Genomic DNA, 7,705 nt, shown 5'->3' on the forward strand with positions numbered 1-7,705 from the left:
GCTGGATGCTAAGGAAACTTACAGAACCATATAATGTCCATCTGCCTTCAAGGAAGAAGGATACACACACACACACACACACACACACACACACACACAGTGAAGCACACTTTGGCCAAAATGAACCCCCCACAAGAAAATAGGGTCTTAACATGTTTTGGAAACAGAAAGGCAAAAGTAACAGATGCTATTCAGAAGGATTCAAAAGCATCTCACAGAGGAAATGACATTTTGCCTTGACCTTGAGTAATGAATCATATTTTACAGGCAGAGAAAGGCAGAATGGGTTACAAGGCAATTAGAATAATGAGAGCAAAACCTCAGAGGCATGGTAATGTGTGGAATATATTTAATTATGGGAAAGGCATGACTTAACTCTGAAAATACTATTTGTGTGTCATTGTTAACCCAGAGGTTGAAAAAATTAGTATCATTTAACTACATTTGGTAAAGAAGTAAATAATGTGTCTAATGATGTTTATGACTATCTTATATTTAGCTGCCTGTCACTGAAATACAAATCAGCAGTCCATTTCTATATGAAACATAGAAATGAGTTTCGGTTGCAGAGTGGCACCATTCTAGGAGAGCCTTTTTGTTGTCTGCAAAGGATTCTCAGTTTGGGGGTCAGGACAAAAGAAATACCAGGCACTCTGATGCCGGCAGCAAGAGTAAAAGAGGCGAGATGTCTGTACTAGCACACAAGTTATTTTCTACCACATAAATTACAATAGTTTTTTTTAAATTAATACTACCAGTAGGCTACTAAAGTTGCTTAAAGTCAGGTGTGGGGCAGCAATGCTTTCCTTTCCTTAGAGGAAATCTAATCAGTAAATAAAATGTATATTACTTTTAAAACACAAAGGTCCAAGAGAATCCCGGGTACATACTCAGTGATGACTCTAGGCTTTAAGAATTAAGGCACAGAGCCAAGAATGGGAGACATGTTGTGTGCAGGGAAAAGATTTGAAATTGAAGTTGCTCTGAACGGTGAAATGAGCTCTCAAGTGGAGCTCAGAAAGGAGAAAGGGGAAAATGTGGAGTATAGCGGGAGCAACTCGAATGGAAATCAGCATGCCCATGGTGTATTTCCTAAAACCTATTCAGTCAAGCAGAACAAATAGTAAAGAAGCAATAAAAGAATAAATGACCTAGAATTATTGGCCTCACCAAGCATAACTTGCTACATAGGGTTGGTTTCGGAAGCAGATGTGGAGAAATTGCAGCCCCACAAGGTTTTCATCACCGTAGATGTTCTTTTAAGCTTTGTTATCTGCCAGGACACTGTTGAAAGCCAAAAGAACGTGTGAAATGTTATTACCAGAATCACAGGAGTAACCAGTAGAAATCTGTCTCTTGGTGCAATATTGGGAAATGTCATTTGGCTACAGATTTGTACCATAATAAAGTTGTCCATAAATACACACTATAAACACAGAAGGCAAGAAATAAATAACTTCAATGTTATATCCAAAGGCTAAATGATAGACCCTTGGTGTGTTATTGTAGGCAGTTATTTAAGAGGGGGGAAAATGCTAAGTAAGTTGACCTGTGTTGGACTATAAATAACCATAAAAAGACTTTTTAAAGAAACTGAAAGATTATGAAAAGCCTCAGGGTTTTGCTGTGTTGCCTACAGAGCCTACCACATTCATTCCTACTGCTGTGTCCAGAGTTACAGATTCAACTATAATTTTAACTGCGATTCATGCGTTTCCTTAAAAAATAAATGCTTTCTGCAACATATGCTTTTTCAAGTATGAAATAGTGAAACTAGCTCTAATACAAAACTTTTCTTTTCACGTACTATAATTTCCAAAACATCATTCCCCTTCTCTCTGCCTATCATCCTTCATATTCTTCCCAGGCATACTTCCAGGGTCTTCTCAAGCAAGCCCCACCTCTTCCACAAAGCTTCCTATTCCTCCAGTTAGACGGCCTCCATTCTGACACTCATAGGAAAAGCCATTTGCATGAAATGGTGTGATGTTCAGTTTCATAGGCAGGAGAGTAGAGAAAGCAGAGGCATCTAAAATCAGACGAATTTACCTCGAGCCCTTGCTTGTTCCACCAAAGTGTGTTGTTTCATTCATTTTCTGCCACATGCGGACTTCCTTAGAGGCTCACGGGGAGACCGAATGAGCTAATCCATGTGGAAGAACTTTGTAAAGTACGAAGTATTCTGCAAAGGAAATTATTGTTTCAGAAATACTTAGGGAATTCCTCTTTTATGAGGATACAGTTTTGAGCACTCCATAGTAATCACCGCTGAAGAAGCCAGATTCCTACCTCACATGCACCTTAAAATAATAGTAGTAGAAAAGTGAAGAGATATGCCTTAGCAATTAAAACACAGGATAGTAAATAGTAAATACCTTAAGCAGGACCCCCAGGACTTCAACTCAACTTGACAAACCTCCATGAAACAGGCTCTTGAGATACAAAGGTAAACATAGTCGTCACTTTCACTTGCCCAGCCAGGACAGACACACAACAGCGTCAGTACAAGGCAGATGATGATAAACACTGTAGAGAAAGCTTACTGGGAATAAATTATGTCTGGGTATCTAGATAGACTGAAAGGCTTAAGGCTAGATGTTCAAGGATAAAGTTTGATAGATGTCAGAGCTTAAAATCTGGTTTCAAAGACTGTGTTTTCATTTCCAGAGAAGGTGAAAAGGATCAGATCTGGCACCAGATTGACCAGTGCTATAAGGCAGATAGACACTGGGAAGAAGTAGAGATGACCATGGAGATTCAGCTGAGCTGGAAAAACACTGGTAAGAGACTGACAGCAAGTTAGCATTTCTGCAAGTCCACAGCAGAAACCTAATCACAACTGGGAGAGAAGAGTATAACATTAGCAGAGGTCAGAATGCCAAGGGATGGGAAAAGCAAAGACAGTGGTTAGAAGAGAATAGGATCAACAGAAAGTTCTCTCGTTTATTTGTTTTAAATAATTAAAGGGTGCCTGAGTGGGTCAATCTGTTGAGCATCTGACTCTTGATTTAGCTCAGGTCTTGATCTCAGGGTGGTGGGTTTGAGCCCTGTGTTAGGCTCACTGGGCATGGAGCCTACTTAAAACACAACACAAAACAAACAAACAAACAACAGAAACAGAGTAGCTTAAAAATAAAATGGTGTTTACTCTATGCTGGGCACCATCCCACTCATTTACCTAGATTACCTCATTTAGTCACACAGCAACCATCTGGGGCAGGTGTAATTATCCCCATAGTAGTGATGAGGACACTGAGATGGAGGAAAGCTGACCACATCGGTGGGCTGAGAAAAAGGAGCCAATGCAGAGAGTGGGAGAGAGAGAGAGAGAGAGAGAGAGAGAGAGAGAGAGAGAGAGAGAGGGAGAGAGAGAGAGAGAGGGAGAGAGATTGAAGAGGAAAGAAAAGACACTATCAGAACTCAGAATAGGAAAAGTTCAAGAATTAGGGGTGATCATTATTTTCCTTTCTACATTTTTCTTTAACCCCTAACTTCTCTACAATAGGCACTATCATCTTTATAATAAAAAAGTAAACATTATAAAAATACACATCATCTTACTGATTTATATTGTCTAAATTATTCTTTATTTCTTCTAAAAACAAGCTTTCCAAGAGTAGAAATGGTGCCCTATTTTTCTTTTCTCCCATCATCTAGCACCTGTTGGGGTGGCGGTGGGGGTTCTTTAAAGGAAACAAAACTAAACCCAACCAAGCCCAGACACTTGTTAATATGGCCCCCATATTTAGCTTTTGCTAATACTAACTACCCTATATTACTGTCCATAAATACTTTTAGGATCTGCTTTTAATTATTTTTCCTTCCTTCTGTCCCCCTTCCATTATTGTGGTTCCTACCACCACTGATTATAGACCTTAGAAAATAGAGAAACTTCTGGGGCCAGCCAGGTAGCAGATTTGTTCTGTTATTGGCTCTCAACTTTCCTGTGCTGGGGATTGACGGCCTTTCTCCTGGATAGGAGAACAAGACCTGGATATCCAAGTAGTAATTTGAGCATACTCTCATTTTTGTTTCCTTGTCATATTCATGAGATGAATTATAAGTTAAATTGCAGTCTTTTACACTTAATCTTAAAGTAACGTAGCTTTCCTTCAAATTATTGACTTTTTAAAATGTTTTAAAATTTATTTACTTATTTAGAGAGAGAGAAAACGCACATGTGCACATAGAGGAGGGAGAGAAGAGAAGGAGAAAGAGAGTAGGCCCCACGCTGTCAACACAGAGCCCAACACAGGGTTCAGACCCGCAAACCGTGAGACCATGACCTGAGCAGAAATCAAGATTGAGCATTTAACTGAGCCACCGAGCCACCCCCAAACTATTGATTTTTAAAATTTTTGTCACTGTCATTGTTTATTTAGGGAAATAGAAAGCAAAAATGGCTGTTTTCTCTATATTTTGATATATATTTCTCCCCCTCCCTCTTAGCAAACCCATCTCTGAAGTTCACGTTTCTCTTTATTCCTCTGAAAACTTTCCCTTAGTTTCCTCACTACCTTACATTAAAAATCCAAGGAAAGAAGCCTAGATTCCCAGTTTACATTCCTGAGAAGCACTTCCTCCCAAGTTTCAGTGTGAGTCCAGCAGGGCCTTGTCCAGGGGGAAGAAGACAGTTGCTTGAGAGGACAAGAGATAAGCATCTTGTTTGTCTGAGTCCATAGGCGCTGTGTGGACCTATGTTGAGCACGCTCACAAGAGATAGGTGTTGGAAGCCCACACCTACTTTACACATGTGCAGGTGAGAGAGGTCCCAAGACAGGAGTGAAAAGAGAACCCCTTAAAAAGGTTTTACTCTCGGTATGATTACATAAAAGCTGTCACACAATGCCCGATATTCTGAAATGATTTGTTCTCTGAATTTTTTCATCACACAAGACATTATGGTTGTTAAAGCATTTTGAATTGCCACAGAGATTTAGATTTAATTCGTCTGGGATGGATGCCCACCTGGGCATCATATATCTTTTTTCCAAATTATTTATTTTGAGAGAAAGTGAGAGCATGCACGTGAGCAGGGGAGTGGCAGAGAGAGAGAGGGAGGGAGAGAGAATCCTAAGACTAATGCAGGGCTCGAACCCATGAACCATGAGATCATGACCTGAACCAATATCAAGAGTTAGACACTTAACCAACTGAGCCACAGGTGCCCCCAGGCATCATTATTTCTTAAATACCTTCCTATACTTCCACCCACCTGTACCCCCACCCCTCATGATCCTAAAGTATAGCCAGGTTGAGAACCACTGGTATAGAGTGAGTCCAAAAACCTAAAATTTTAAGAGTGGTTGAACATATATGTATCCTCACTGGATCTTGGAATACATTCTAGATCTTGTTTCTTTTTAGTTAAAATTAAGATTGTATCTGAGGTTAAAAGAGAGTCAAAGCTTTTCAAATTATCTCTTCTTTTCCTACAAATATGTACATAAATATAAAGCTAAAATAGCACTCAAGGGCTGCTCAAGGGACTAACCAAGAAACCTGACCTAGTTATCTTTATACCAGCTGCATGGGACAGCACTAAACTTGTTAATGAGACAGCAAAGTTGTTTAGGAAGAAAAATTTTCTTTACATGGTAGTAAGACTCTGAGCCAAGAAAGCAAAAGAAGCATATTTTGTCAAAAGTCTCTAGGATAAGATACTGTACTTAAAAATCATAGTCAAAGAGATTATATAACTCAGGCCTTGAACACCAAGATATGGGGAGCTTTGGGATACAGAAAGCCATTATTTGCTTCAATTCCTAATTTCCAATTATGTAATAGATAAATGCTTAGTATGTTCATATTTAAAATAACAAAACAAAATTTGAGGGTTTTTTTAGTTTGTGTTTTGTTTTACTGTGCAAAGCTTTATTGTTTCCTTTTGGTCAGACTTGGGAGAGGGCTACAAGGTGATTAAAAAGCTGCCTCATGGCTGTGGGGAGAGTTTCAGGCAGAAGCTGAACTGTCAATTGCTTCTGGGCTCCAGAGGTTTCTAATCATGTTTGAGGGTGAGCCTTTTAGAGAGATACTTGCCCTGCCCAGCCTGGGGGCCAGGCAGCCTCTGGAGATGAGTCAGGTGGTCGTCATTTTCTTGATGAGTTTCACCACCTCAGTCAGCAAGTGTTTCTCCAGGAATTCACAAAGATGGACGTCTGTGGGGGCAGAACCGAGGGCATGAAGATCCAAAAGGTCCTGGTTCAGGTTCTTATCCAGAACCATGACAGCTCCATGGCATCCAAGAATTTACCCTACCCACTTTGGAATGGCATCTGCCTGTGCTGGAAGAGGGAGTGGCCACTGGGCTGGTTTTGCATCCTCAAGAGGCACCCAGCACCCTCCTGCTTCTCTGCGTGCTCCAGGAAGAAGTGGCCCAGGCCCTCCAGAGCCACAGCGTTGGTGTGGAAATAGAAGATGAGAGAGAGGTAGGTGTAGGAGGCATGTTGGCATGCTGTCAAGGTGGTTGATGGCAGCCTCCACCTCGGTGGAATAATTCTGATTAATATACTCAATAATACTGTAATAGTGTGTGGTGGTTACACTTATCATGGCTGAGCACTGAATAATGGATAGAATTGTTATAGCAATATGTAATACAACTTAAACCAGTACAACATTGTATGTTAATTATACTACAATAAAAAATATATGTCAAAATGTATGTCAAAAAAAATAACAAAACATTTCACTCTTCAATTACTAGTGAAAACTAAAAAATTGTACCTCATCTTGGAGGGAATTAACTAAGAAAAATCATGCTTCAAAGTTTTAATTAAGTGCTAACTGCACCAGTGGTTGCCACTCAATTGCTTGGCCTTGTTAGCAGCTACATTTCATTCCTGGTTGGTTGCATCCTAAGGTTAGGCAACTAGATCGAGAGCCTGTCCTGAAGGTGCAAGGACCTGTTTCCTGCAAGACAGAGGACAGTGGAAGATAATTCTCCTGACACTCAGTTTGAGTGGCTCTTTGCTTATAAAGCCTCTAGGCTTAGGTCCATGTCATACACATACACACATTGTCTTTACAAAGAATTCGCACTGCATCCTCACTAATACATAAACAAATATCTAGGGTGGCCAGCTGGTCCCAATTTTCCCAGGACTTTCCCAGTTTTAGCACTAAAAGTCTGGTGTCATGGAAACCACCCACCCACCTGAGTCCCAAGCAAACTGGGATGGATGGTTACTCTAAAAACAACCAGAATCAGAATCCAGTCTGGGGCAGACTTTGAACTATCGGACTTATCCTTCAAACCAGGTGTTCTCCCTGATACTGCTAACCAGTGCATGCCAAACGGGGCCGGACTGATACCGTGAGCCACCATGTACAAGCTACCACCATGCTTTATATGTGTTCTCTGGAATCCTCCTAACGATTGTGGAAGGTAATTGTCATTGTCCTAATATAATATAAAGAAATGGAGGCTCTGATGAATTAAGTGCTCTGCCCAAAACCACACTGGCAGTAAGCGGTAGAGCTGAGATAGAGGCCTTGTTATGTCCAACTTTAAAGCTTCTGCTCAGTCTGTATCATTCTCTGCCTCTTGCATTCTGAACTCTTAACACCCACAATTCATTTTAAGAAGACCTATGTAGAGGAGAATTTATAAGAGATAAAGCAAAACCACGTAATAAAATATCAAGAAAGGATGGAAATAATAAACAAAATATCAGAATCCATGTGAATTCAATAAAATAGAGGG

The 7,705-nt window shown here is 40.2% G+C and overlaps 1 pseudogene; it reads right to left on the minus strand.

The window, feature by feature from the left end:
- Positions 1-5,998: 5,998 nt before the first annotated feature.
- Positions 5,999-6,552, minus strand: LOC115295251 (annotated as a pseudogene).
- Between the last annotated feature and the right edge of the window lie 1,153 nt (positions 6,553-7,705).

Source organism: Suricata suricatta, chromosome 7 (genome assembly GCF_006229205.1).
Source record: "Suricata suricatta isolate VVHF042 chromosome 7, meerkat_22Aug2017_6uvM2_HiC, whole genome shotgun sequence".
Taxonomy (NCBI): Eukaryota; Metazoa; Chordata; class Mammalia; order Carnivora; family Herpestidae; genus Suricata; species Suricata suricatta.